General features: G+C 45.3%; 1 protein-coding gene and 2 non-coding genes across 5 annotated transcripts in view; 2 read left to right on the top strand and 1 right to left on the bottom strand.

The window, feature by feature from the left end:
* Window positions 1–26693, bottom strand: part of HDAC9 (histone deacetylase 9) — a 344873-nt gene that overhangs the window by 276604 nt on the left and 41576 nt on the right. The window lies entirely within an intron of this gene.
* On the top strand, window positions 2435–2561 carry LOC140134494 (U4atac minor spliceosomal RNA). The gene has a single exon (XR_011856320.1). It is a non-coding gene; the product is annotated as a U4atac minor spliceosomal RNA (small nuclear RNA).
* Window positions 4039–4165, top strand: LOC140134495 (U4atac minor spliceosomal RNA). Its single transcript, XR_011856321.1, has one exon. It is a non-coding gene; the product is annotated as a U4atac minor spliceosomal RNA (small nuclear RNA).

Below are 26693 nucleotides of genomic sequence, written 5' to 3'. Positions count from 1 at the left end.
ACTCATGCCATTGAGGACATCTGGCCCCTTATAGATTACTTCGGGGATACCACTTGGTACAAGATGACCTACTCAACATTGGACTTCTACAGAATTGTCCATTGCAACCTGCTGGATTGTGCAATTACAGGTAGACACGGAGAAAAGAATCTCTATGATGGGAGTCCTCCCCTCTCTGCTTATAAAAGGAGCAGTAATAATGATAATGCTCAAGCAGGAGTCTAGATCTTTACTGTAAAGAAGCAATAAGAGCAGGTCAGACTATGACCCCCTTCATGGACCCCTTGCTGTGAGCTGGCTTGTCATCCCCGAAGCACAACACCTTTCTCGGGGAGAATACCAGGAGCAGCGGCGGCGGCGGCTTCCTGCTCCCACCGGAAAACTCCCATTTTGGCCTTTTGCAGGGGGTTGTGGGTTTCGCATAAATTAGGCAAATTGCACAATCTAGGAAGTGGACTTTAGACAGTTTCCCCTTCCTATTTTTCCCTCTTGTGTGTCTGTATTTCAATAAAGCTTCAGGCCAGTGATCTCCCCTTTCTCCCCATTCTCTTTTCCAAATTCATGCTAGGTGGTCGCCGTAATTGAAATGTCATGTGTGTGTAGGTAAGTACATTTACCGAGTAGTGTGCAAGTGTTGAATTTTTATGCCTTGCTTGAGGGATATACACCTGTGTGCTTTCAATGTTAAGAGTGAATCTTAATTTATTGTATTTTGATTTTTGTGCTCTGGCATAGTTTATGCTGTGCAAATGTATGTGGTTATGCTCTTTCAATAAAGCACATATACTAAAGTTTGAATGAACAGAGAAGGTAAGCAAGGATGACATGCAAATTAGTGAAGTATTCTATATCTATTTCATAAATACCAGAAAAGTTTTCCAGACTCTCAGGAAAATGATAATGTAATCCATCCAATTTATCCGGATAAAGGCCTATTCCATGGCAGTGTGTATAGACACAAGCGATTCAGTATTACATGTATATCAGACCTACAAGTTTCACTTACAAAACTTAAGGTCTATGTATCTATAAACACTATCATGGAATATGCTTTTATCAAAATAAATTGGATGGAAGAATTATCATTCTTCTAAGAGTGCTGGAAATCCTTTCTCGTATTTGTAGTTGTGCCCGGAGTCCATGTGGCTATCAGTTCCGAGCACTGGGAGAAAATTTTGCCAGAGGTGAGCTGAACTTTATGGACTTTTTGTTGTTTGTACTATATGTATTTTATGTAATCTATTATTAGTATAGCTTTTGCTATTATACTTCTTTACATGAGATATTACTTGTTTCAGTTGTTATAAATCAGAGCTGATTTATCATTAAGTAGGCATCTAAAACCTTTGTTGAGTCTTAGGAGCTCTTTAGATGTATCATAGGGGATTAGATGGCTTAATAAACATGGCCCATGAGATGCTAACCTCATACAATGGCAAATGTGATGTCTGGTCTTATACCTGGTGGGTACTGGACTTTTTATGCCAATAGTAAATCTATGAAAAACATCTGAAAGCAGGCCAAATATAAAGGGCCAGATGTTTTACTCGTTTTTTCTGTTGTTTTTGAGCCTTTTCTGAGTGTCACACTGTTTTTGCACCAGTTTTGCGACTAAACACCAAACTAGCCACACAGCAAAAATAACCATGTTTCCATAATTTATCTTACCAATCCAGATATTATGCTGCGCCTAATAATATTCATCATTTGCGACCAAATTCATTCAGGCGGAAAAACGAGATAAAACGTGATAAATGTTCCCCACTGAGTTCTTGTGCAGAGGAGCTCATCCCCAGCAGCAGAGCTCAGCCAGTGTTTACACTATGTGCAGCCTCTGTTTACAGTTCATGACCGTCTATTTACAAAACAATCTCCAAAAGCAGATATAGGGTACATACACACGCGGTATGCCCACCGTGCAGGTATACTGCCACATGTACGTCCACGCATACGGCCACGTGAATGAGCCCATAGCCTGAGGCCAGATACAGTGGGTGTCGGGGCTGGGATTCCGAATATATAAATTATGTCCCACTTTTAAGCTAAAAGAATAACCAAAATATATACGCTATATCGCAACTGAGGGAATGACCCATAATACAAAAAAAAAAAACATTTTTTTTTAAGTCCACGTTTTTTTGTGTGTAATTCCCTTAGCTGTGATATGCCATGCTAATGTGGTCTTAGTATTTAAAAGCCATTACCAGTAGTGGACTGGAAGATGCAAACCTTTCCATTATACTTTCCTCCTATAGTCTCCACTGTAGGTTCTTGCATTATAAATAGTGGCCTGTGAAAGGCCTTTGAAACATTCCGTTATGCAAATATTTGACACTAAGCATTCTGGGTAAGCTTTTCAACTTGGAGACATCTCGCCTTAACTAAAGAGGGACGTGTTAATGGGCCTGTTTTGAGCATTTAGCATCAAAAGGTAACCATCCTTCTCTTGGGGTTGAGCTACTGGCCAATGAATGTTTAATGAGGTTAGTACTGCTAACACCACAAACAACACATGAGCACCACTAGTGTGAAAACACTGGAGAGGTGCAATTTTTGGAAAACCCTGAATTATGTAATAATGACAGAAATATAATTTGAATTAAGATTTTAAACCTTATCCAAGAGTAGGGAAAGTTGTTAGTTTCATCAATTATATGCTGCTTCCTAACAATATATCAACTCATGTATGTAAATATATAATTTACTTACAGATTTAGCTTTATTTGTGCATAAACTATTGTTTATACTTTCCCAGTAATCTAAATATTTTAAATATACCTTTGCTGCATAGATTGCTCTCTGTTTTCCCAAATTTTTCCCCACAACTGTATTTAAATATGTTAATTACATTTTCCTAAGGACTAACAATACCTACTGGTCTTACCTCCAGGTAGGGTAGAGTTGGAAAAAACAATAGGACCGTTTATCAGGTGAATTGCAGAAACATTGGAGCACATTTACCCACCAGGTCACTCGAATTCACTGAAAATGTATTGTTAGTGTATAATGTTGGGTGCAGCGAATCACTAAGACCGTGCCCCAGAAATCATGAATGTGTCGCTTCCCCGGTCAGGTCCAACAGAGTTCACCATCTTTTTTGTGGTGCACCTTTAACATAGGGTGTGCGACACAATTTAAAAGTTAAATACGGCGCTAGGCCCGAATCAGTCGGACTGTCTGATGGCACGCTTCCTAATCTCTGACGCATGGAAGCCAATGCAGCTGCACCACAAAAGGGTCGATGTGCACCCACCTTTTAAATACTTGGTCAAGCCGTTTTAGCCTAGAAGAACGTGCACAGTGCAACAAAAGTGCAGCATGCGACCCTTAGGAAATGAGCCCCATTATATTTTTCTGTGTAAATTGTAATGGTTTCTATAGTCTAATTTTAGAATCATTAGAACAGTTTCATGTGTACATGACATTTGAAAAGAAATACTGCCAATAATTGCTTTACCTCCAGGTAGGAAAATATTGGATAAACAATAGGAGGATTTATCAGAATTGCAGAAACAAGTAGTTATTTATTAGTGTCAGTTGCATCGGTTTCTATAGTGTACGTCTAATTTAAGCTAAATCAACACAATTTTTGGCAAAAGTTTTACTTCCTTTGTAAATTCTTGACAGGTAAGAATATTTTATTCCCCAAGCTGTTATTGGACAGATTTGTCACCTTTGTGCACCTTTATAAGATCAAATTTTTGTGTGCAAAAAGTCACCACTAGTATGGGTCATGATAAGACACTGAGCCTGTGTGAATGGTAGCTGCGCTGTTTCATTTGAATGTAAACTCAATGTAGATCAGCTCTGGAGGTCCGTTCTGTTTTTTTTTTTTTAACTAGACCTGAAACACAAGCAATATGTCATATATTTATGCTGATTTAAAAATTCTGGCCTGTGACAGACCTTTGAAACATTTTTTATGCAAATATTTGGCACTAAGCATGCTGGGTAAGCTTTGCAACTTGGAGACATCTCACCTTAACTAAAGAGGGACGTGTTAATGGGCCTGTTTTGAGCATTTAGCATCAATAGGTAACCATCCTTCTCTTGGGGTTGAGCTACTGACCAATGAATGTGTAATGAGGTTAGTACTGCTATCACCACAATCAACACATGAGCATCACCAGTGTGAAAACACTGGAGAGGTGCAATTTTTGGAAACCCCTCAATCATGTTATAAGAATAGATAAAATATGGTAATGAAAGGATAAACCCTGAATGGATTTTGGTCATGTTCCATTTTTTTTTTATTGTTCCCTTGAAGGAAATACTCTTCAAGATTTCTTATTACCCTTTTAGTTCTTCAAAAATTTGTTCTACATGTAGTGAAGTAATACATAGGATCAATCTATATCTGACCATACACAATCATTAATTTTTTTGCCACTTATTAAAATGTTTTATCTATATCTTAACTGGGTTCAATGCTCTCTGTTTTCCCTACTTCTCCCACACACCCTTCCCACATTTACATTTGTACAATCACGTTTGCATAAGGAAGACTTATGATACCTACAGGTCTTACCTCCCGGTAGGAAAAGATTGGATAAACAATAGGGCCATTTATCAGGTGACTTGCGGAAACAATTTGAGTGTTTTTGTGTAAAAACATAATGGTCTCTATAGTGTACACCTAATTTAAGATTGATCAGCACAATTTTTGTGAGGACTGTCAGGACACAGGAAGAACAAGGTCAGGCCACGCCCAACTTGAGTTGGACCCCCTGCTGTGAGATGGGTCGCCTCCCTAGAAGCTCATTGTCTCCCTCAGGAAGACTCCCAGCAACAGCAGCACTTTCCGGCCTCCACCGGAAAACCGAAACTTTGCGCAAGTTCAGGACTTTTGTACAAGATTCTGGACTTTGCTTAGTTTAGGTGTATTATGAAAAACAGGCTGTCTTTATCTGGCAAACAAAAAAATATATTTATGCATTTATTTTATTTATATATAATTTATTTAATTATTTATAGTCAGTTCAGGTAACAATACCCACAACCCCGCAAGTGAAAGTTGAAAAGTAAGATTTAAAATTATGATTATTATTTGTCTCCATGGAATTGAGCCACTTACTTTATTTATTTAATAAGTTAGGGGCAGGGTTAAGCGAGCCATCGGCTTGCTGAGGGGAGCCATCTCACATCATTCATGACTAACGCATCACTAGTCCATAGAAACAAATAAGAAGAAATCTGTGGTGGTGGTTGGAATCTTATCCTCTCCTATCGAGCAATGGGTAGCAATTATGCTGTCCAAGCAGGAGTCTATATCTTTAGTTCAAATTAAAAGCAGATTGGGCTATATCAATTTTGTTGGACTAGCTGCTGTGAACAGGGATTCATTGCATGTTGTGTTTCAACCAAAAAACATGCATTTAAATAGAAGAGGAATGGGAGGGTCTTTTCCAATGCATCAAAAAATGCAAAAAAAAGCAAAGTGTGAGTGAGGCCTGAATCCTAATTTATTGTATGTTGTGTTTCAGTGTGTGCTGTGCCCAAGTATATGTGATTGTAAACTGCTAAACTCATTTCAATAAGAATAAAGTCTTGTTTTGCAACAGTTTTAGTGGCTTTGCCTTTTTTATTTTGGCTCACTCAATATCCCTGTGCCTGTTTGATAAATAACACAGGACAAACAACAAAACCCAGAAACCAACAAGAAAGGAAAAGGTCCACAGTGTCCATACTCAGCTGAATGAGCTTTCAGATGAGACCAGCCACTTGCAGCAGGGAAAGAAAGTAGTGATGTTGGTCATCTTCAGAAAACCAAGGACCCAGCGGTCTCTGAGATGTTCCTGTCAGATTTCATTAACACCATTGATCCTGCGGGTGCCCTGACTCTGGATGCCCCAATGATGGCATGAGAGGGGAGAGGAATGGAATCCCATCTCTCTGATCCCTTTCTCATCTTCTCTGGGGTCAGACAAGGCTGCCTTGTTTCACCTCTTTTTTTGTTGGTGTAATAGATTACAGATTCGAGTTACAGGTTTAGAGGAAACACTGCAGTAGGACACCCTGAGGTCAAGCTGTACATGGATGATTTAGATGTCTTCCACCTTGACCAGTGTTTGGTAAGTGCATTTGTCCAGACTGGCTCAAGATATCAGAGTCATATAAAGGAATTCATAGGCTCTGTTCTTCATGAACTGCCAACTTGTTTCCTATGTCCCACTCACTATTTAATGAGATTTCATCAAGGTTTTGTAGATCTGGTTCTGAATGACCGGGCAGCTTTAGATTTATGGCAAGAGTGCTTAGCCATGGTTAACCTATGGATTGGACTATGGGGCCTTGGACAGCTCTCCATTGAGGAGAAAGCATTGGTCTTGCATAATGAGGTGCAAAGCCATCACCAGGACTATGTTTCGTTTTGTCTGGGCTCAAAGATGGACAGTGAAGTGAACCATCAAGTACAAGGAGCCTCACTAAGGAGGTAAGGGCAACTGTGACATCCCAACTAGAGATGAGCGAACACTAAAATGCTCGGGTACTCGTTATTCGAGACGAACTTTTCCCGATGCTCGAGTGCTCGTCTCGAATAACGAACCCCATTGAAGTCAATGGGAGACTCGAGCATTTTTCAAGGGGACCAAGGCTCTGCACAGGGAAGCTTGGCCAAACACCTGGGAACCTCAGAAAAGGATGGAAACACCACGGAAATGGACAGGAAACAGCAGGGGCAGCATGCATGGATGCCTCTGAGGCTGCCTAATCGCACCATTATGCCAAAATTATGGGCAACAGCATGGCCATGACAGAGTGACAGAATGAAGCTAGATAGCATCTAAAACATCCAATAATTGACCCTGACACTATAGGGGACGGCATGCAGAGGCAGCGGCAGCAGGCTAGAGAGTGTCATGGCGACATACCCTAAATGGACTCAGGCTTCAAACCAATGGGTGGCAGAGAGGAACCAAAGGAGGTGAGCAAGAAGCGCTCAAATAATATCGGTACATGATAAAAGTTTGCCAGTATATTTTGTGGATTACACAGCAGGGTGGCGACAAAGTTAACATGGAAGCCATGAAAACAACCCAAAATTCTGCCTGACACAGCTCGTTTGATAAGGGGACCATGTATGGAGGCAGTGAACTAGTAGTAGATTAAAGGTGCTGCAGTTAAAACTATGTTAGTTGGATCTTGGCATGGAGCTGGCGCTCCGCTGCCAGGCGAGCTTTCGCCAATCCAAGCCCCTGTCTATAGGCTACTCCCCAAACAGCACTTCTAAGAACCTTTTGTATAAGATCAAGTGTAGTAGCGTTCTTATAAGTTTAGGATATGGCGGGTGAGGGGAATGTAAACAGATGCGCAAGAAGCGCTGAAATAATATCCCTAAATGGTAAAAGTTTGCAAGTATATTTTGTGGATTACACAGCAGGGTGGCGACAAAGTTAACAACTTTGATGTGGAATGCCCTGTAATAGCTCTTGGGCGGTGTGCCTTTTATCGCCTAGGCTCAGCAGTTTCAGCACCGCCTGCTGTCGCTTAGCGACGGCACTGCTGCTGTGCCTAGAGCTACCGACTGATGGCGCCATGCCCACGGATGGTAATTCGGAGGAGGAGGAGGTGGAGGAGGGGTGGGAGGAGGTATAGTAGGCCTTTGAGACCTGGACCGAGGTAGGCCCCGCAATTCTCTGCGTCGGCAGTATATGACCAGCCCCAGGGTCAGACTCGGTCCCAGCCTGCACCAAGTTAAGTGTAGTAGCGTTCTTATAAGTTTGGGATATGGCGGGTGAGGGGAATGTAAACAGATGCGCAAGAAGCGCATGATGCGCATGGAGCTGGCGTTCCGCTGCCAGGCGAGCTTTCGCCAATCCAAGCCCCTGTCTCTAGGCTACTCCCCAAACAGCACTTCTAAGAACCTTTTGTATAAGATCAAGTGTAGTAGCGTTCTTATAAGTTTAGGATATGCCGGGTGAGGGGAATGTAAACAGATGCGCAAGAAGCGCTGAAATAATATCCCTAAATGGTAAAAGTTTGCCAGTATATTTTGTGGATAACACAGCAGGGTGGCGACAAAGTTAACAACTTTGATGTGGAATCCATGAAAACAACCCAAATTTCTGCCTGACACACCTCGTTTGATAAAGGGACGATGTATGGAGGCAGCTATATGGACGACTTTTGGAGGTAGCAATGGAGACAACGTGTGGAGGCTGCTATGGAGACAATTTAATTTGGATAGTGCCTGTATGTGGCAGTCCCAAACATTTTTCAAACCAGAGGAGCAGGTAGGTGGCCCTCCAGTAAAATGGGATAGATTGAGTGCCTGTATGTGGCAGTCCCAAAAATGTTTCAAACCAGAGGAGCAGGTAGGTGGCCCTCCAGTAAAATGGAATAGATTGAGTGCCTGTATGTGGCAGTCCCAAAAATTCTTCAAACCAGAGGAGCAGGTAGGTGGCCCTGCAGTAAAATGGAATAGATTGAGTGCCTGTATGTGGCAGTCCCAAAAATTGTTCAAACCAGAGGAGCAGGTAGGTGGCCCTGCAGTAAAATGGAATAGATTGAGTGCCTGTATGTGGCAGTCCCAAAAATGTTTCAAACCAGAGGAGCAGGTAGGTGGCCCTCCAGTAAAATGGAATAGATTGAGTGCCTGTATGTGGCAGTCCCAAAAATTGTTCAAACCAGAGGAGCAGGTAGGTGGCCCTGCAGTAAAATGGAATAGATTGAGTGCCTGTATGTGGCAGTCCCAAAAATGTTTCAAACCAGAGGAGCAGGTAGGTGGCCCTCCAGTAAAATGGGATAGATTGAGTGCCTGTATGTGGCAGTCCCAAAAATGTTTCAAACCAGAGGAGCAGGTAGGTGGCCCTCCAGTAAAATGGAATAGATTGAGTGCCTGTATGTGGCAGTCCCAAAAATTGTTCAAACCAGAGGAGCAGGTAGGTGGCCCTGCAGTAAAATGGAATAGATTGAGTGCCTGTATGTGGCAGTCCCAAAAATGTTTCAAACCAGAGGAGCAGGTAGGTGGCCCTCCAGTAAAATGGAATAGATTGAGTGCCTGTATGTGGCAGTCCCAAAAATTGTTCAAACCAGAGGAGCAGGTAGGTGGCCCTGCAGTAAAATGGAATAGATTGAGTGCCTGTATGTGGCAGTCCCAAAAATGTTTCAAACCAGAGGAGCAGGTAGGTGGCCCTCCAGTAAAATGGAATAGATTGAGTGCCTGTATGTGGCAGTCCCAAAAATTTTTTAAAACAGAGGACCGGGTAGGTGGCCCTCCAGAAAAATGGAATAGATTGAGTGCCTGTATGTGGCACTCACAAAAATTGTTTCAAACAGAGGACCGGGTAGGTGGCCCTCCAGAAAAATTAAATGCATGAAGTACTATAGCAAGAGCCAGTGGGCCCTGTCAAAAAATAGCCATTTTCCTCTGCTTTACTGTACAAAGAGGAGGAGAAGGAGGAAAATGAGGAGGAGGAGGAGGAGTGGATCAATTATTCAGGTTGAGATTCCTTCACCTGGTGGAGATTGGAAATTCTGAGAAATCCAGCCTTTATTCATTTTAATAAGCGTCAGCCTGTCAGCGCTGTCAGTCGACAGGCGTGTACGCTTATCGGTGATGATGCCACCAGCTGCACTGAAAACCCGCTCGGACAAGACGCTAGCGGCAGGGCAGGCAAGAACCTCCAAGGCGTACAGCGCCAGTTCGTGCCACATGTCCAGCTTTGAAACCCAGTAGTTGTAGGGAGCTGTGTGATCATTTAGGACGATGGTATGGTCAGCTACGTACTCCCTCACCATCTTTCTGTAAAGATCAGCCCTACTCTGCCGAGACTGGGGACAGGTGACAGTGTCTTGCTGGGGTGACATAAAGCTGGCAAAAGCCTTGTAAAGCGTACCCTTGCCAGTGCTGGACAAGCTGCCTGCTCGCCTACTCTCCCTCGCTACTTGTCCCGCAGAACTACGCACTCTGCCGCTAGCGCTGTCAGAAGGGAAATACTGTTTCAGCTTGTGCACCAGGGCCTGCTGGTATTCATGCATTCTCACACTCCTTTCCTCTCCAGGGATGAGAGTGGGAAGATTTTGCTTGTACCGTGGGTCCAGGAGAGTGAACACCCAGTAATCGGTGCTGGAATAAATTCTTTGAACGCGAGGGTCACGGGATAGGCAGCCTAGCATGAAATCTGCCATATGCGCCAGAGTACCAACGCGTAAGAATTCACTCCCCTCACTGGCCTGACTGTCCATTTCCTCCTCCTCCAACTCCTCCAACTCCTCTTCTTCTGCCCATACACGCTGAACAGTGAAGGACTCAACAATGGTCCCCTCTTGTGTCTCGCCAACATTCTCCTCCTCTTCCTCCTCATCCTCCTCCACCTCCACCTCCTCCGATATGCGCTGAGAAACAGACCTCAGGGTGCTTTGGCTATCAACAAGGGAATATTCTTCCCCCGTCTCTTGTGACGAGCGCAAAGCTTCCGACTTCATGCTGACCAGAGAGTTTTTCAACAGGCCAAGCAGCGGGATGGTGAGGCTGATGATGGCGGCATCGCCACTGACCATCTGTGTTGACTCCTCAAAGTTACTCAGCACCTGACAGATATCAGACATCCACGTCCACTCCTCATTGTAGACTTGAGGAAGCTGACTGACCTGACTACCAGTTCTGGTGGAAGTTGACATCTGGCAGTCTACAATCGCTCTGCGCTGCTGGTAAACTCTGGATAACATGGTCAGTGTTGAATTCCACCTCGTGGGCACGTCGCACAACAGTCGGTGAGCGGGCAGTTGGAGGCGGCGCTGCGCTGCCCTGAGAGTGGCAGCATCTGGGCTGGACTTCCTGAAATGCGCACAGATGCGGCGCACCTTCGTGAGCAAATCAGACAGATTGGGGTATGTCTTGAGGAAACGCTGCACTATCAGATTTAACACATGGGCCAGGCATGGCACATGTGTCAGTCTGCCGAGTTGCAGAGCCGCAACCAGGTTACGGCCGTTGTCACACACAACCATTCCCGGCTTGAGGTTCAGCGGTGCCAGCCACAGATCAGTCTGCGCCGTGATGCCCTGTAATAGCTCTTGGGCGGTGTGCCTTTTGTCGCCTAGGCTCAGCAGTTTGAGCACCGCCTGCTGTCGCTTAGCGACGGCACTGCTGCTGTGCCTAGAGCTACCGACTGATGGCGCCGTGCCCACGGATGGTAGTTCGGAGGAGGAGGTGGAGGAGGGGTGGGAGGAGGAGGAGGCATAGTAGGCCTGAAACACCTGGACCGAGGTAGGCCCCGCAATCCTCGGCGTCGGCAGTATATGAGCAGCCCCAGGGTCAGACTCGGTCCCAGCCTCCACCAAGTTAACCCAATGTGCCGTCAGCGATATATAGTGGCCCTGCCCGGCAGCACTCGTCCACGTGTCCGTGGTCAGGTGGACCTTGTCAGAAACGGCGTTGGTCAGGGCACGGATGATGTTGTCTGACACGTGCTGGTGCAGGGCTGGGACGGCACATCGGGGAAAGTAGTGGCGGCTGGGGACCGAATACCGAGGGGCGGCCGCCGCCATGAGGTTGCGAAAGGCCTCGGTCTCTACTAGCCTATAGGGCAGCATCTCCAGGCTAAGCAATCTGGAGATGTGCACATTAAGGGCTTGGGCGTGCGGGTGGGTTGCACTATATTTGCGTTTCCGCTCCAGCGTCTGGGGTATGGAGAGCTGAACGCTGGTGGATGCTGTGGAGGATCGTGGAGGCGACGATGGGGTTTTTGTGCCAGGGTCCTGGGCAGGGGGCTGACTAGCAGCTGACACAGGGGAAGGAGCAGTGGTGTGCACGGCCGGAGGTGAACGGGCTTGTTGCCACTGAGTGGGGTGCTTAGCATTCATATGCCTGCGCATACTGGTGGTAGTTAAGCTAGTAGTGGTGGAACCCCTGCTGAGCCTGGTTTGGCAAATGTTGCACACCACAGTCCGTCGGTCATCCGGTGTTTCCTTAAAGAACCTCCACACTTCTGAAGATCTAGCCCTCGCCGCAAGAGCCCTCACCACGGGAGCTTCACTAGTTGACAGTGGCGCTGATGCACCAGCTCTGGCCCTGCCTCTCCGTCTGGCCCCACCACTGCCTCTTCCAACCTGTTCAGGTCGAGGACTCTCCTCCGTCTCAGAAGCACTGTGTTCACCCGGCCTCTCAACCCAGCTTGGGTCTGTCACCTCATCATCCTCCGATCCCTCAGTCTGCTCCCCCCTCGGACTTCCTGCCCTGACAACAACTTCCCCACTGTCTGACAACCGTGTCTCCTCATCGTCGGACACCTCTTTACACACTTCCACTACGTCAAGAAGGTCATCATCACCCACAGACTGTGACTGGTGGAAAACCTGGGCATCGGAAAATTGCTCAGCAGCAACCGGACAAGTGGTTTGTGACTGTGGGAAGGGTCCAGAAAACAGTTCCTCAGAGTATGCCGGTTCAAATGCCAAATTTTCCTGGGAGGGGGCAGACTGGGGGGGAGGAGGCTGAGGTGCAGGAGCTGGAGGAGTGGGGATTTCGGTGACATGGGTGGACTGCGTGGAAGACTGACTGGTGGTGGACAAATTGCTCGAAGCATTGTCAGCAATCCACGACATCACCTGTTCGCACTGTTCTGGCCTCAACAGTGCTCTACCACGAGTCCCAGTAACTTCAGACATGAACCTAGGGAGTGTAGCTCTGCGGCGTTCCCCTGCTCCCTCATCAGCAGGTGGTGTCTCACCCCGCCCAGGACCACGGCCTCTGACCCCTGCAGTAGTTGGACGCCCACGTCCCCGCCCTCGTCCTCTACCCCTAGCCCTCGGGTTAAACATTTTTAAAATGAGAGTTATAACTTTTTTTTTTTTTTTTACTTCTTTTTGTTTTTTTTTGTGTTTTTTTGTGTTTTTTTTTTTTTTTTTTTTTGTGTTTTTTGTTTTTTTTTGAGTTTTTAAAACCAAACAATCCTATCCTATTGCTATGGCTATTTTCTAGCCAAGTATCAAAGGAAGCACACTACTATGCCAGATGAGATGACACTGAGTTATTGCCTAATAGAAATCCAACCCCTACTGAATTTTCCCACTTCGGCCTTTGCTATGGATATGTGCGCCACTAAGCGCAGAACACAGCGGTCGCAAGTCTCACTACAAATTGCTCAGAATTGGCAAGTACATGCACTGCAGAAACTACAGCCACCAGCAGATCAACCAGAAATCAAATATATAGAACGCTACTGTAGGCTTCAAGAAGCTGTTTGTATTCTCCTATGGCTATTTTCTAGCCAAGTATCAAAGGAAGCACACTACTATGCCAGATGAGATGACACTGAGTTATTGCCTAATAGAAATCCAACCCCTACTGAATTTTGCCACTTCGGCCTTTGCTATGGATATGTGCGCCACTAAGCGCAGAACACAGCGGTCGCAAGTCTCACTACAAATTGCTCAGAATTGGCAAGTACATGCACTGCAGAAACTACAGCCACCAGCAGATCAACCAGAAATCAAATATACAGAACGCTACTGTAGGCTTCAAGAAGCTGTTTGTATTCTCCTATGGCTATTTTCTAGCCAAGTATCAAAGGAAGCACACTACTATGCCAGATGAGATGACACTGAGTTATTGCCTAATAGAAATCCAACCCCTACTGAATTTTGCCACTTCGGCCTTTGCTATGGATATGTGCGCCACTAAGCGCAGAACACAGCGGTCGCAAGTCTCACTACAAATTGCTCAGAATTGGCAAGTACATGCACTGCAGAAACTACAGCCACCAGCAGATCAACCAGAAATCAAATATATAGAACGCTACTGTAGGCTTCAAGAAGCTGTTTGTATTCTCCTATGGCTATTTTCTAGCCAAGTATCAAAGGAAGCACACTACTATGCCAGATGAGATGACACTGAGTTATTGCCTAATAGAAATCCAACCCCTACTGAATTTTGCCACTTCGGCCTTTGCTATGGATATGTGCGCCACTAAGCGCAGAACACAGCGGTCGCAAGTCTCACTACAAATTGCTCAGAATTGGCAAGTACATGCACTGCAGAAACTACAGCCACCAGCAGATCAACCAGAAATCAAATATATAGAACGCTACTGTAGGCTTCAAGAAGCTGTTTGTATTCTCCTATGGCTATTTTCTAGCCAAGTATCAAAGGAAGCACACTACTATGCCAGATGAGATGACACTGAGTTATTGCCTAATAGAAATCCAACCCCTACTGAATTTTGCCACTTCGGCCTTTGCTATGGATATGTGCGCCACTAAGCGCAGAACACAGCGGTCGCAAGTCTCACTACAAATTGCTCAGAATTGGCAAGTACATGCACTGCAGAAACTACAGCCACCAGCAGATCAACCAGAAATCAAATATATAGAACGCTACTGTAGGCTTCAAGAAGCTGTTTGTATTCTCCTATGGCTATTTTCTAGCCAAGTATCAAAGGAAGCACACTACTATGCCAGATGAGATGACACTGAGTTATTGCCTAATAGAAATCCAACCCCTACTGAATTTTGCCACTTCGGCCTTTGCTATGGATATGTGCGCCACTAAGCGCAGAACACAGCGGTCGCAAGTCTCACTACAAATTGCTCAGAATTGGCAAGTACATGCACTGCAGAAACTACAGCCACCAGCAGATCAACCAGAAATCAAATATATAGAACGCTACTGTAGGCTTCAAGAAGCTGTTTGTATTCTCCTATGGCTATTTTCTAGCCAAGTATCAAAGGAAGCACACTACTATGCCAGATGAGATGACACTGAGTTATTGCCTAATAGAAATCCAACCCCTACTGAATTTTGCCACTTCGGCCTTTGCTATGGATATGTGCGCCACTAAGCGCAGAACACAGCGGTCGCAAGTCTCACTACAAATTGCTCAGAATTGGCAAGTACATGCACTGCAGAAACTACAGCCACCAGCAGATCAACCAGAAATCAAATATATAGAACGCTACTGTAGGCTTCAAGAAGCTGTTTGTATTCTCCTATGGCTATTTTCTAGCCAAGTATCAAAGGAAGCACACTACTATGCCAGATGAGATGACACTGAGTTATTGCCTAATAGAAATCCAACCCCTACTGAATTTTGCCACTTCGGCCTTTGCTATGGATATGTGCGCCACTAAGCGCAGAACACAGCGGTCGCAAGTCTCACTACAAATTGCTCAGAATTGGCAAGTACATGCACTGCAGAAACTACAGCCACCAGCAGATCAACCAGAAATCAAATATATAGAACGCTACTGTAGGCTTCAAGAAGCTGTTTGTATTCTCCTATGGCTATTTTCTAGCCAAGTATCAAAGGAAGCACACTACTATGCCAGATGAGATGACACTGAGTTATTGCCTAATAGAAATCCAACCCCTACTGAATTTTGCCACTTCGGCCTTTGCTATGGATATGTGCGCCACTAAGCGCAGAACACAGCGGTCGCAAGTCTCACTACAAATTGCTCAGAATTGGCAAGTACATGCACTGCAGAAACTACAGCCACCAGCAGATCAACCAGAAATCAAATATATAGAACGCTACTGTAGGCTTCAAGAAGCTGTTTGTATTCTCCTATGGCTATTTTCTAGCCAAGTATCAAAGGAAGCACACTACTATGCCAGATGAGATGACACTGAGTTATTGCCTAATAGAAATCCAACCCCTACTGAATTTTGCCACTTCGGCCTTTGCTATGGATATGTGCGCCACTAAGCGCAGAACACAGCGGTCGCAAGTCTCACTACAAATTGCTCAGAATTGGCAAGTACATGCACTGCAGAAACTACAGCCACCAGCAGATCAACCAGAAATCAAATATATAGAACGCTACTGTAGGCTTCAAGAAGCTGTTTGTATTCTCCTATGGCTATTTTCTAGCCAAGTATCAAAGGAAGCACACTACTATGCCAGATGAGATGACACTGAGTTATTGCCTAATAGAAATCCAACCCCTACTGAATTTTGCCACTTCGGCCTTTGCTATGGATATGTGCGCCACTAAGCGCAGAACACAGCGGTCGCAAGTCTCACTACAAATTGCTCAGAATTGGCAAGTACATGCACTGCAGAAACTACAGCCACCAGCAGATCAACCAGAAATCAAATATATAGAACGCTACTGTAGGCTTCAAGAAGCTGTTTGTATTCTCCTATGGCTATTTTCTAGCCAAGTATCAAAGGAAGCACACTACTATGCCAGATGAGATGACACTGAGTTATTGCCTAATAGAAATCCAACCCCTACTGAATTTTGCCACTTCGGCCTTTGCTATGGATATGTGCGCCACTAAGCGCAGAACACAGCGGTCGCAAGTCTCACTACAAATTGCTCAGAATTGGCAAGTACATGCACTGCAGAAACTACAGCCACCAGCAGATCAACCAGAAATCAAATATATAGAACGCTACTGTAGGCTTCAAGAAGCTGTTTGTATTCTCCTATGGCTATTTTCTAGCCAAGTATCAAAGGAAGCACACTACTATGCCAGATGAGATGACACTGAGTTATTGCCTAATAGAAATCCAACCCCTACTGAATTTTGCCACTTCGGCCTTTGCTATGGATATGTGCGCCACTAAGCGCAGAACACAGCGGTCGCAAGTCTCACTACAAATTGCTCAGAATTGGCAAGTACATGCACTGCAGAAACTACAGCCACCAGCAGATCAACCAGAAATCAAATATATAGAACGCTACTGTAGGCTTCAAGAAGCTGTTTGTATTCTCCTATGGCTATTTTCTAGCCAAGTATCAAAGGAAGCACACTACTATGCCAGATGAGATGACACTGAGTTATTGCCTAATAGAAATCCAACCCCTACTGAATTTTCCCACTTCGGTCTTTGCTATGGATATGTGTGCCACTAAGAGCTAAACACAACGGTAGCAAGTCCCCCTGCTAATTCCTCACAAAATGGTAAAAGATGCAAATTAAAATAAAAAAAGTAGAACGTTATTGTAGCCCTAAGAAGGGCTGTTGGGTTCTTTGAGAATCACTCCTGCCTAACAGTAAGCTAATAGAACACCCTAACGCTTTCCCTGACCAGCAGCAGCTCTCTCCCTAGCGGCATCCAGAGACAGAATGATCCGAGCAGCGCGGCCAGCGGCTAGTCTATCCCAGGGTCACCTGATCTGGCCAGCCAACCACTGCTATCGACGTGTAAGGGTACCACGTCATGCTGGGTGGAGTGCAGAGTCTCCTGGCTTGTGATTGGCTCTGTTTCTGGCCGCCAAAAAGCAAAACGGCGGGAGCTGCCATTTTCTCGAGCGGGCGAAGTATTCGTCCGAGTAACGAGCAGTTTCGAGTACCCTAATGCTCGACCGAGCATCAAGCTCGGACGAGCATGTTCGCTCATCTCTAATCCCAACCTTTCTTTTGATTTCCTTTTTTTCTGACTGTGTTTATAGGTTTCTGAGGACTGCTTGTAGGTCTTTCTAAGTCCATGTCTCGCTTCTTCCTCTGGAGGTGCTCCAGGTGGGATGCTTCTTCAGGGTTTTCTTATTTTTGAGCACCATCAGGAGCAGACCTGGGCATTGTCTAACGATTCCTCTATTTCTGAGGGTACGCATTAGCTTGTTGAAAAACTTGAAGTCAAAAGTAAATGTGCAACTATGCCACCAATTATACTGTCTACGAAATCAAGGACTTTAACGAAATACAACTGCACTGCTTTTATTTTGAGGGCAATTTTTGTTTTTCAATTTTGCATCTTTTGTGCAGTACGCTTATCCACCTTCAACTCAAATGTATCAACAAAAGAGTTGGATAACAAGGAGTTAGCTCTTTAATATGTCGGCAAATGTAGTGGAGGTGTTGTATAGGTCAGAGGAGGAGCATGGAGCATGTTGCATCAAGCTTCACTATGCTGGGTGAGTAGTCGGTGCCAGATGTCTGTCATAACAGCTGGCTGCACGATGGCTTTGGAGTCCTCCTGATCCTGTCTTGTTCTGCTCGTGCTGCATGCGGTGGTGGAGTTGATTCACTTTGTACTGGGTATACTGTACTGTTTAAGTATTGGATAGACCTAAGTTAAGTATATTAGTCTAGCCCTATAAACCATTCCAATTTCTCATGTGGCCCCATTGGAAAATGAATTGCCCACCCCTAATATGGAAGGACCAAAACTTGATCTATGGAAGCTCAAGATTGTCCACAAACTCATTAGGGCTTAGTATGTTGTTGAGTCTATTTTGGGGCAATTTATGGATTTATGTGTCATCCAGTTGGTTTAAGGACTTTCGTGGGTGGCTGTTCCAAGTAAAAACTGGAGGCCCAGGAGTGTTGGTCCCACCCCTAATCCATTGAAAACCCAATTTGCATACAGATAGAAAATAGAATTTCCCTATAAATTGACAAATCACAGGTTTACACAAAAACTTTGTCTAGAAATCTTATAAATGCTGTTTTTACTTGCTTTTGGTCTGCAATGAGAATATCATGTAGCATTTCTAATACTTGTGACAGGTAACATATGAGGGGGTCAGATTACCGAATACTACCCTCTATAGCTCTACCTCTTTTTCCACTGGGTCATTGTAGCAAAATATAGAGTTAGTTATTATACATCATCCTCGCCTTCGTTACGGCACATATAGAACAAACATGTATGAAAAATTGGGCAGTACTTGGGAGTCCAGGTAAGAAAATCTTATTTATCAGATATTTTTATTCTTTTCTATTTGCATCCATTTGTCTTTTATATTCTCGCTAATATGCTGGACCCATTGTGTATTTACCTCTGTAATTAATCTATAAAATGGATTCCCACAGAGTAATAAATGTACGGATATTTAGTAGAAGGATGTTACTGATCTATTTATCTTATGATTAGTACTTTCCTTGTATATTAGATATCCTGTATAAAACTCGTGGATGGAAGCAGCAGAGATTTAATGATATGAATGTATTTAATATTTAACTATTCTCTTTATTGTTTTTCTTAACTTTAAACATTTTTTGTAGTTAAAGTCATTAGAACTACTTTTAATGAGGCCATTATATCATCATTTTATTGTAATTAAAATGGAATAGGATGCGATGAGAGGAAGCAAGCGAAGATTTCATTAATTCACACCATGAACACCACTGAGCTTCGCTTGCTCTGTATCCTCCCATCAGTTTTACTCAGGAAAAAAAATAAGGAAAAACAAGCAACGTATGTTCTTCCTGCTGATATTATGCAGATCTCCAGAAGTGCCAGAGATGTACTGCAGGACTCTGTATAGTAATGGAATAAAGTCATGTATCTTAGTGCTTACTTATGTCTTTATAGAATGTGAGCAGCAGAAGTTTCCCTGAAGCCGCACTTAGGGGCGATGAAGAAGCTTAAAGGGTTTGCCCACCTCCAGCAAATGATTGGTATTATTTGTGTAAGGAAAAGTTATCTAATTTTCCAATATGCTTTCCCTATCAATTCCTCATGGTTTTATAGATCTATGTTTACTTCCAGTGGATAGAAATCTGTCCTCGTTCTTGCGATGGACACACAGGTGCACAAGCTGTTATTATAACAGAGAGTGATAGGAGCCGTGCGGTACTATTTACTGGTGCACCTGCATGTGTATCACAAGATCATGGACAGATTTCTATCCACTGGACATTAACGTTGAAGCTTTCTATAGCAGAACATCAAGCAGAGATCTAGGAAATCGTAAGGAATTGATACAAAAAAGTATATTGGAAAATTGTATAACTTTTCCTTACACAAACCGTATCAATTATTTACTGAAAGTGGACAATCCCTTTAATATAAAAAAATAGCCCACGACCTCAGTGCTGGAAAGCATAGGGCGTCCAGGACAATGTTCTTTTCTGAAATAATCATAGTCGCTGGGGGCTCTAGTAGATGGACCACCACAAATCAAATATTTGTGGCCTATTCTTCAACTGCTTTAACCCCTTTACCTCTTATTTAAGTAATTCTTATATGTGCATATCCATACCCTCTCTGTTTATATTATAATATCATTCGCATTTATATATATTTGCCTATTTTACCCTTTCTATATATATCATATTACCAACCTTATTTATTTATACATCCGAGTTTACCTATTATAATCATCACCCCTCCTTGTTTATCGACTAATCCCTCTCCCTCCTACCAAGCTCCCCCCACTCACTTCTACCTGTCCCATCTCTATTTACCTAATCCACGATCCTTCTCATCACCCGAGCCCACCGTCTATACAGACTTAGTATCATCCGTTCCTTTCCACAAGGTCCTTCCGCGCATGTCACTTCGGGTGCTTACATATTAACCCCCCAAGCTCCTCGCGCTGCCATTACACTCTGGCGTGCAGCGCGGTCTCCATACAGGGTTAACGTTTGCTGGATATCACAGCAAACAACCACCGGTAACACCCACAGTTGGTGCTGGCACTGATCGTAGGTGTCAACCCTTTAATGGCCTCCGTCATAGCGGCCGGAGGCATTTAAATCCAGCGGTTGTGGATGCCGCCATCCTGGATTAGACCGGCGCCACCAGTGACGTCATCGGGGGGATATCAGTTGATATGGCAGCATCGGGTCTTCCAAAGACACGAGGCTGTCTGTTTTTAACTTATTCATTATGTTGTGCAATATGCTCATTGTAATGAATGAAGAGGAAAATGGCAGCATATGGTAGGATCAATCAGACAACATGGGGTTAAAGTACCCTAGGGGGTCTTAAAAATAGCAAAAAAATAAAAATAATAAAAAGTTTTTAAAAAAAGATTGAAAAAAACCCCCTAAAAATTCTAATCACCCCCCCTTTCCCTAAAAGTCATATAAACAGAGCCGGATTATAGGCGGGGCTCCCGGGGCGCGCGCCCCGGGGCCCCCACCATCCCGTTCCCGGGGTGGGCCCCCACCATATCGCAATTGAACTTGTAAAAATCATGCGGGCATTAGATTTGCGGCGCCAGCGGCAGACCGCTAGCGCTCCGGGACACTGACACTGAGCTCTCTGCAACTGGGAGCGATGCGCTGCGGCTGTGCTGCAGCGCATCACTCCCAGCCACGCACGGACATTTCAGCTGTTTGCAGAGCGGTGCGCTTCCACCCCCATCCGGATGCCTACCAGTCCCTGGTAGGAGACGATAAGCTGTCTGTCTCCACCTGGAGCGATGTGCTGCAACAATGCAGCACATCGCTCCCAGCTAGAGATTGTCAGCTCCTGAGACGGCCAGCTCCCTTCTTCAGTGTCACAGGGTCACGTGCAGTTCATTGTCACGTGACCTGCTGTGAGCCCGGGAAATGCCGGCTTCTGTATACTGCCGGCTTCTGTATACTGCGAGAGGAGGCTTCCCTGCCTGTCATGGGTCAGCGCTTCCCTTCACAACTCGGCTGAAAGGTAATTTTTGAGAGAAGCTAAGTCCTGGGCTGCCTGTGAAAGAAAAGGGGGGAGGGGGGGGGGGGGTCCTGGGCTCAGGGTCTCTAGCTCTGGGGGGGAGAGGAGACTGTATATAGATGTATTGCAGGGGGAGAGGAGACTGTATATAGATGTATTGCAGGGGGAGAGGAGACTGTATATAGATGTATTGCAGGGGGAGAGGAGACTGTATATAGATGTATTGCAGGGGGAGAGGAGACTGTATATAGATGTATTGCAGGGGGAGAGGAGACTGTATATAGATGTATTGCAGGGGGAGAGGAGACTGTATATAGATGTATTGCAGGGGGAGAGGAGACTGTATATAGATGTATTGCAGGGGGAGAGGAGACTGTATATAGATGTATTGCAGGGGGAGAGGAGACTGTATATAGATGTATTGCAGGGGGAGAGGAGACTGTATATAGATGTATTGCAGGGGGAGAGGAGACTGTATATAGATGTATTGCAGGGGTAGAGGAGACTGTATATAGATGTATTGCAGGGGAAGAGGAGACTGTATATAGATGTATTGCAGCGGGAGAGGAGACTGTATATAGATGTATTGCAGGGGGAGAGGAGACTGTATGTAGCTGTATTGCAGGGGGAGAGGAGACTGTATGTAGCTGTGTTACTGGGGGCGAGGCGGCTGTATGTAGCTGTGTTACTGGGGGCGAGGCGGCTGTATGTAGCTGTGTTACTGGGGGCGAGGCGGCTGTATGTAGCTGTGTTACTGGGGGCGAGGCGGCTGTATGTAGCTGTGTTACTGGGGGCGAGGCGACTGTATGTAGCTGTGTTACTGGGGGCGAGGCGGCTGTATGCAGCTGTGTTACTGGGACGAGGCGGCTGTATGTAGCTGTGTTACTGCGGGCCAGGCGGCTGTATGCAGCTGTGTTACTGGGGGCGAGGCGACTGTATGCAGCTGTGTTACTGGGGGCGAGGCGGCTGTATGTAGCTGTGTTACTGGGGGCGAGGCGGCTGTATGTAGCTGTGTTACTGGGGATGAGGCGGCTGTATGTAGCTGTGTTACTGGGGTGAGGTGGCTGTATGTAGCGGTGTTACTGGGGTGAGGCGGCTGTATGTAGCTGTGTTACTGGGGTGAGGCGGCTGTATGTAGCAGTGTTACTGGGGGTGAGGCGGCTGTATGTAGCTGTGTTACTGGGTGCGAGGCGGCTGTATGTAGCTGTGTTACTGGAGGTGAGGCGGCTGTATGTAGCTGTGTTACTGGGGGTGAGGCGGCTGTATGTAGCTGTGTTACTGGGTGCGAGGCGGCTGTATGTAGCTGTGTTACTGGAGGTGAGGCGGCTGTATGTAGCTGTGTTACTGGGGGTGAGGCGGCTGTATGTAGCTGTGTTACTGGAGGTGAGGCGGCTGTATGTAGCTGTGTTACTGGGGATGAGGCGGCTGTGTGTAGCTGTGTTACTGGGGGGGAGGCGGCTGTATGTAGCTGTGTTACTGGGGGCCAGGCGGCTGTATGTAGCTGTGTTACTGGGGTGAGGCGTCTGTATGTAGCTGTGTTACTGGAGGTGAGGCGGCTGTATGTAGCTGTGTTACTGGGGGTGAGGCGGCTGTATGTAGCTGTGTTACTGGAGGTGAGGCGGCTGTATGTAGCTGTGTTACTGGGGGTGAGGCGGCTGTATGTAGCTGTGTTACTGGAGGTGAGGCGGCTGTATGTAGCTGTGTTACTGGGGATGAGGCGGCTGTGTGTAGCTGTGTTACTGGGGGGGAGGCGGCTGTATGTAGCTGTGTTACTGGGGGCCAGGCGGCTGTATGTAGCTGTGTTACTGGAGGTGAGGCGGCTGTATGTAGCTGTGTTACTGGGGGCGAGGCGGCTGTATGTAGCGGTGTTACTGGGGGCGAGGTGGCTGTGTGTAGCTGTGTTACTGGGGATGAGGCGGGTGTATGTAGCTGTGTTACTGGGGACGAGGCAGCTGTATGTAGCTGTGTTACTGGGGACCAGTCGGCTGTATGTAGCTGTGTTACTGGGAGCGAGGCAGCTGTATGTAGCTGTGTTACTGGGGGCGAGGCGGCTGTATGTAGCTGTGTTACTGGGGGTGAGGCGGCTGTATGTAGCTGTGTTACTGGGGGCCAGGCGGCTGTATGTAGCGGTGTTACTGGGGGCCAGGCGGCTGTATGTAGCGGTGTTACTGGGGGCCAGGCGGCTGTATGTAGCTGTGTTACTGGGGGCCAGGCGGCTGTATGTAGCTGTGTTACTGGGGGCCAGGCGGCTGTATGTAGCTGTGTTACTGGGGGCCAGGCGGCTGTATGTAGCTGTGTTACTGGGGGTGAGGCGGCTGTATGTAGCTGTGTTACTGGGGGCCAGGCGGCTGTATGTAGCTGTATTACTGGGGGCGAGGCGGCTGTATGTAGTGGTGCTACTGGGGATGAGGCGGCTGTATGTAGCTGTGTTACTGGGGGTGAGGCGGCTGTATGTGGATGAATTACTGGAGGGTGAGGCGGCTGTATGTGGATGTATAACTGGGGGGTGAGGCGGCTGTATGTGGATGTATACCTGGGGGGTGAGGCGGCTGTATGTGGATGTATTACTGGGGGGTGAGGCAGCTGTGTTACTGAGGGGGTGAGACGGCAGTATGTGGATGTATTACTGGGGGGGTGAGGCGGCTGTATGTGGATGTATTACTGGGGGGTGAGGCGGCTGTATGTGGATGTATAACTGGGGGGTGAGGCGGCTGTATGTGGATGTATAACTGGGGGGTGAGGCGGCTGTATGTGGATGTATTACTGGGGGGTGAGGCAGCTGTGTTACTGAGGGGGTGAGACGGCTGTATGTGGATGTATAACTGGGGGGTGAGGCGGCTGTATGTGGATGTATTACTGGGGGGTGAGGCAGCTGTGTTACTGGGGGGTGAGGCGGCTGTATGTGGATGTATTGCTGCAAGCATAGTGGATAGTGAGCAGGATAATTTGTATCTTTGTTGTATTCGGTTGGGGCCTCCACCATATTTTGCGCCCAGGGGCCCCCACCAACCTTAATCCAGCCCTGCATATAAATATAAATAAGCAGTAAAAATCATAAACATGTTAAAAATCGCAGTGTCCCAAAATGCCCGATCTATCCAAATATAATAACAGTTTTTCACTGGGTTTAACCCCGTCATTGAAAATAGCTCCCAAAGTCAAAAATACCACTTTTTTGCCATTTAAAAAAAATATAGAAAATTCAATAAAAAGGTGATCAAACAGTTGTACAGTAAAGTGCCAGAAAAAGGCAAAATGAAGAATATTTTTTGTACAGGAGGTTTTAATTAAAAAAAAAGTATGAAAACATTATAAAACCTATAGCAAATTTGGTATCCCTGTGATCACACTGAACAAAAGAATGAAGTAGACATTTCATTTGGGGTCACAGGGAACACGTTAAAATCCAAGCCCACAAGAATACTGGGCAAATGTGATTTTTCATCATTTTCACTGCTTTTGGATTTTTTTTTCCAGCTTTCCTAGTACAGGTCATGGAATATTAAATACCGTCACTATGAAGCGCAATTTGGTACACAGAAAACAAGCCCTCATACAGCTCTTTACATGGAAAAATAAAAAAGTTATGGATTTTTGAAGGTGGGGAGTGAAAAATGGAAACGCAAAAATGAAAAAGGGCCAGGTCATTAAAAGACTCTATAGGTTGGGGCTACTGTAATTTTCAGCATTTGTCAGATTTTCCTACTGAAAATAGGAGACTTAGCAACAGTCACATTTGAAATTTGCAAGGCATCCAGAGACCTAGATGACTTTCTGGAGAGCAAAAATATCACTGGTTATGCGAAAGAACATTTGTTTAACTCTTAAAGGTTGGACTTTGACTAAGGGCTGTGCGCTGATTTGCGCCACACTTTTGTGGGACTGTTCACATTTTTCATGGCTAAAACGGCTTGCTTAGGCACACGCGACCCTTTCATGGCGCAGCTGCAATGGGTTCCATGCAACACAAATAAGGGGGCAGCATGACGGTCCGACTGATTTGGACCAAGCGCCAAATTTAACTTTCAAATTGTGTCGCACTCCCTATGTTAAAGATGCAAAAAAGATGGTGAACTCTGTTGGATCTGAGCGGGGAAGCGCCAGATTAATGATTTCTGGCGCACGTTCTTGTCGAACACAGCATTTTCAGTGAAATCGAGCAGCCTTGTAAGTAAATCTGCCCCGATATATAGAAACAAATGTATTTAAGTGAAACAACTGCAAAACACTGTGAAAGAAATGTACAGCGTTATTCCCCAGAGCTGAAACAGAGAATAAGCAGCAGGATTTCTTTTAGTTTGTTTCACACAATTTGTCTACCTGTGCTCAGAATTTTTTAAATTTTTTTTAGATATTGTTATCTAGTAGGTCTATAGAGAAAGTCAATAAAGTGAATACTAACTGGCAGCATACATATACACTATGAGAATACAAAGTCCTTTTTATTTAAGACAGTATTACATTCTAGCATAATAAAGCTGGAGAACAGAATAACTATGCGATGTTGCCAGACAGTGGACCCATTTTCTAATCCTGGACGATCCATTTCACGTGAAAGACATTGGGGCTCATTTACTAAGGGTCCGCAGACCACACAAATGTTGGATATTCCGATGATTACCGTTTTGCGCCACATTTAAAAGGGGATTGTGGCGCACGCGATCTGATATTGGAACAAACGTGCTGGCTTTCATGTGACACAAATCGGGGGCGTGGCATCAGACGATCCAATGGATTCGGACTGAGCTCGGGATTTAACATTTGAATTTGTGTTGCAAGCCATGCATATACATACACCGGGCGGATGATGTTGAACTCCGGCGGACCTGAGTGGGGAGCGACACAAGCAGGAAATCGGGCGCACGATCTTAGTGAATCGCGCTGGTGTCCATGATCATCGGACAACACACAGCGGGGATCACGACAGAAGCGGGTAAGTAAGTGTGCCACAATCTGTACATTTGTGGTGCCAAAAAATCTCCATGGAAAATCAAATAAAAAAGTTGTCAATATTTTTAAATTCACATTGTGTGCATTTTTGTACACTAAAGTCATGGATGAGATTCCATCTAAACAATACTTTGTCATCTATTAATGTTCAAGGGTTTATCCAGCAGATGAAAAACATGGCTGCCTCCTTCCAAAAACATTGGTACACCTGACCATGGTTGGTGCTGGTATTGTAGCTCGGCTGTAGAAAGATGAATGGAGATTAGTTATAAAGCAATGCACTACCCATGGTCAGGTGTGCCGCTGAATTGTAAAGTATTGTTTAGGGGGAATCTCATCCATGACTTTTATGTACAAGAATGTGCACATTGTGAATTTAAAAATATAAAGAGCTTTTTTGACAACCCCTTTAAATCTGAGCTTACAGAGCAACAAGATACACAAATAAACATTTGGGTTGAGATTTATCAC

Source organism: Engystomops pustulosus, chromosome 5 (assembly GCF_040894005.1).
Source record: "Engystomops pustulosus chromosome 5, aEngPut4.maternal, whole genome shotgun sequence".
NCBI classification, from domain to species: domain Eukaryota; kingdom Metazoa; phylum Chordata; class Amphibia; order Anura; family Leptodactylidae; genus Engystomops; species Engystomops pustulosus.
This window is presented reverse-complemented; position numbering and strand designations above follow the sequence as displayed.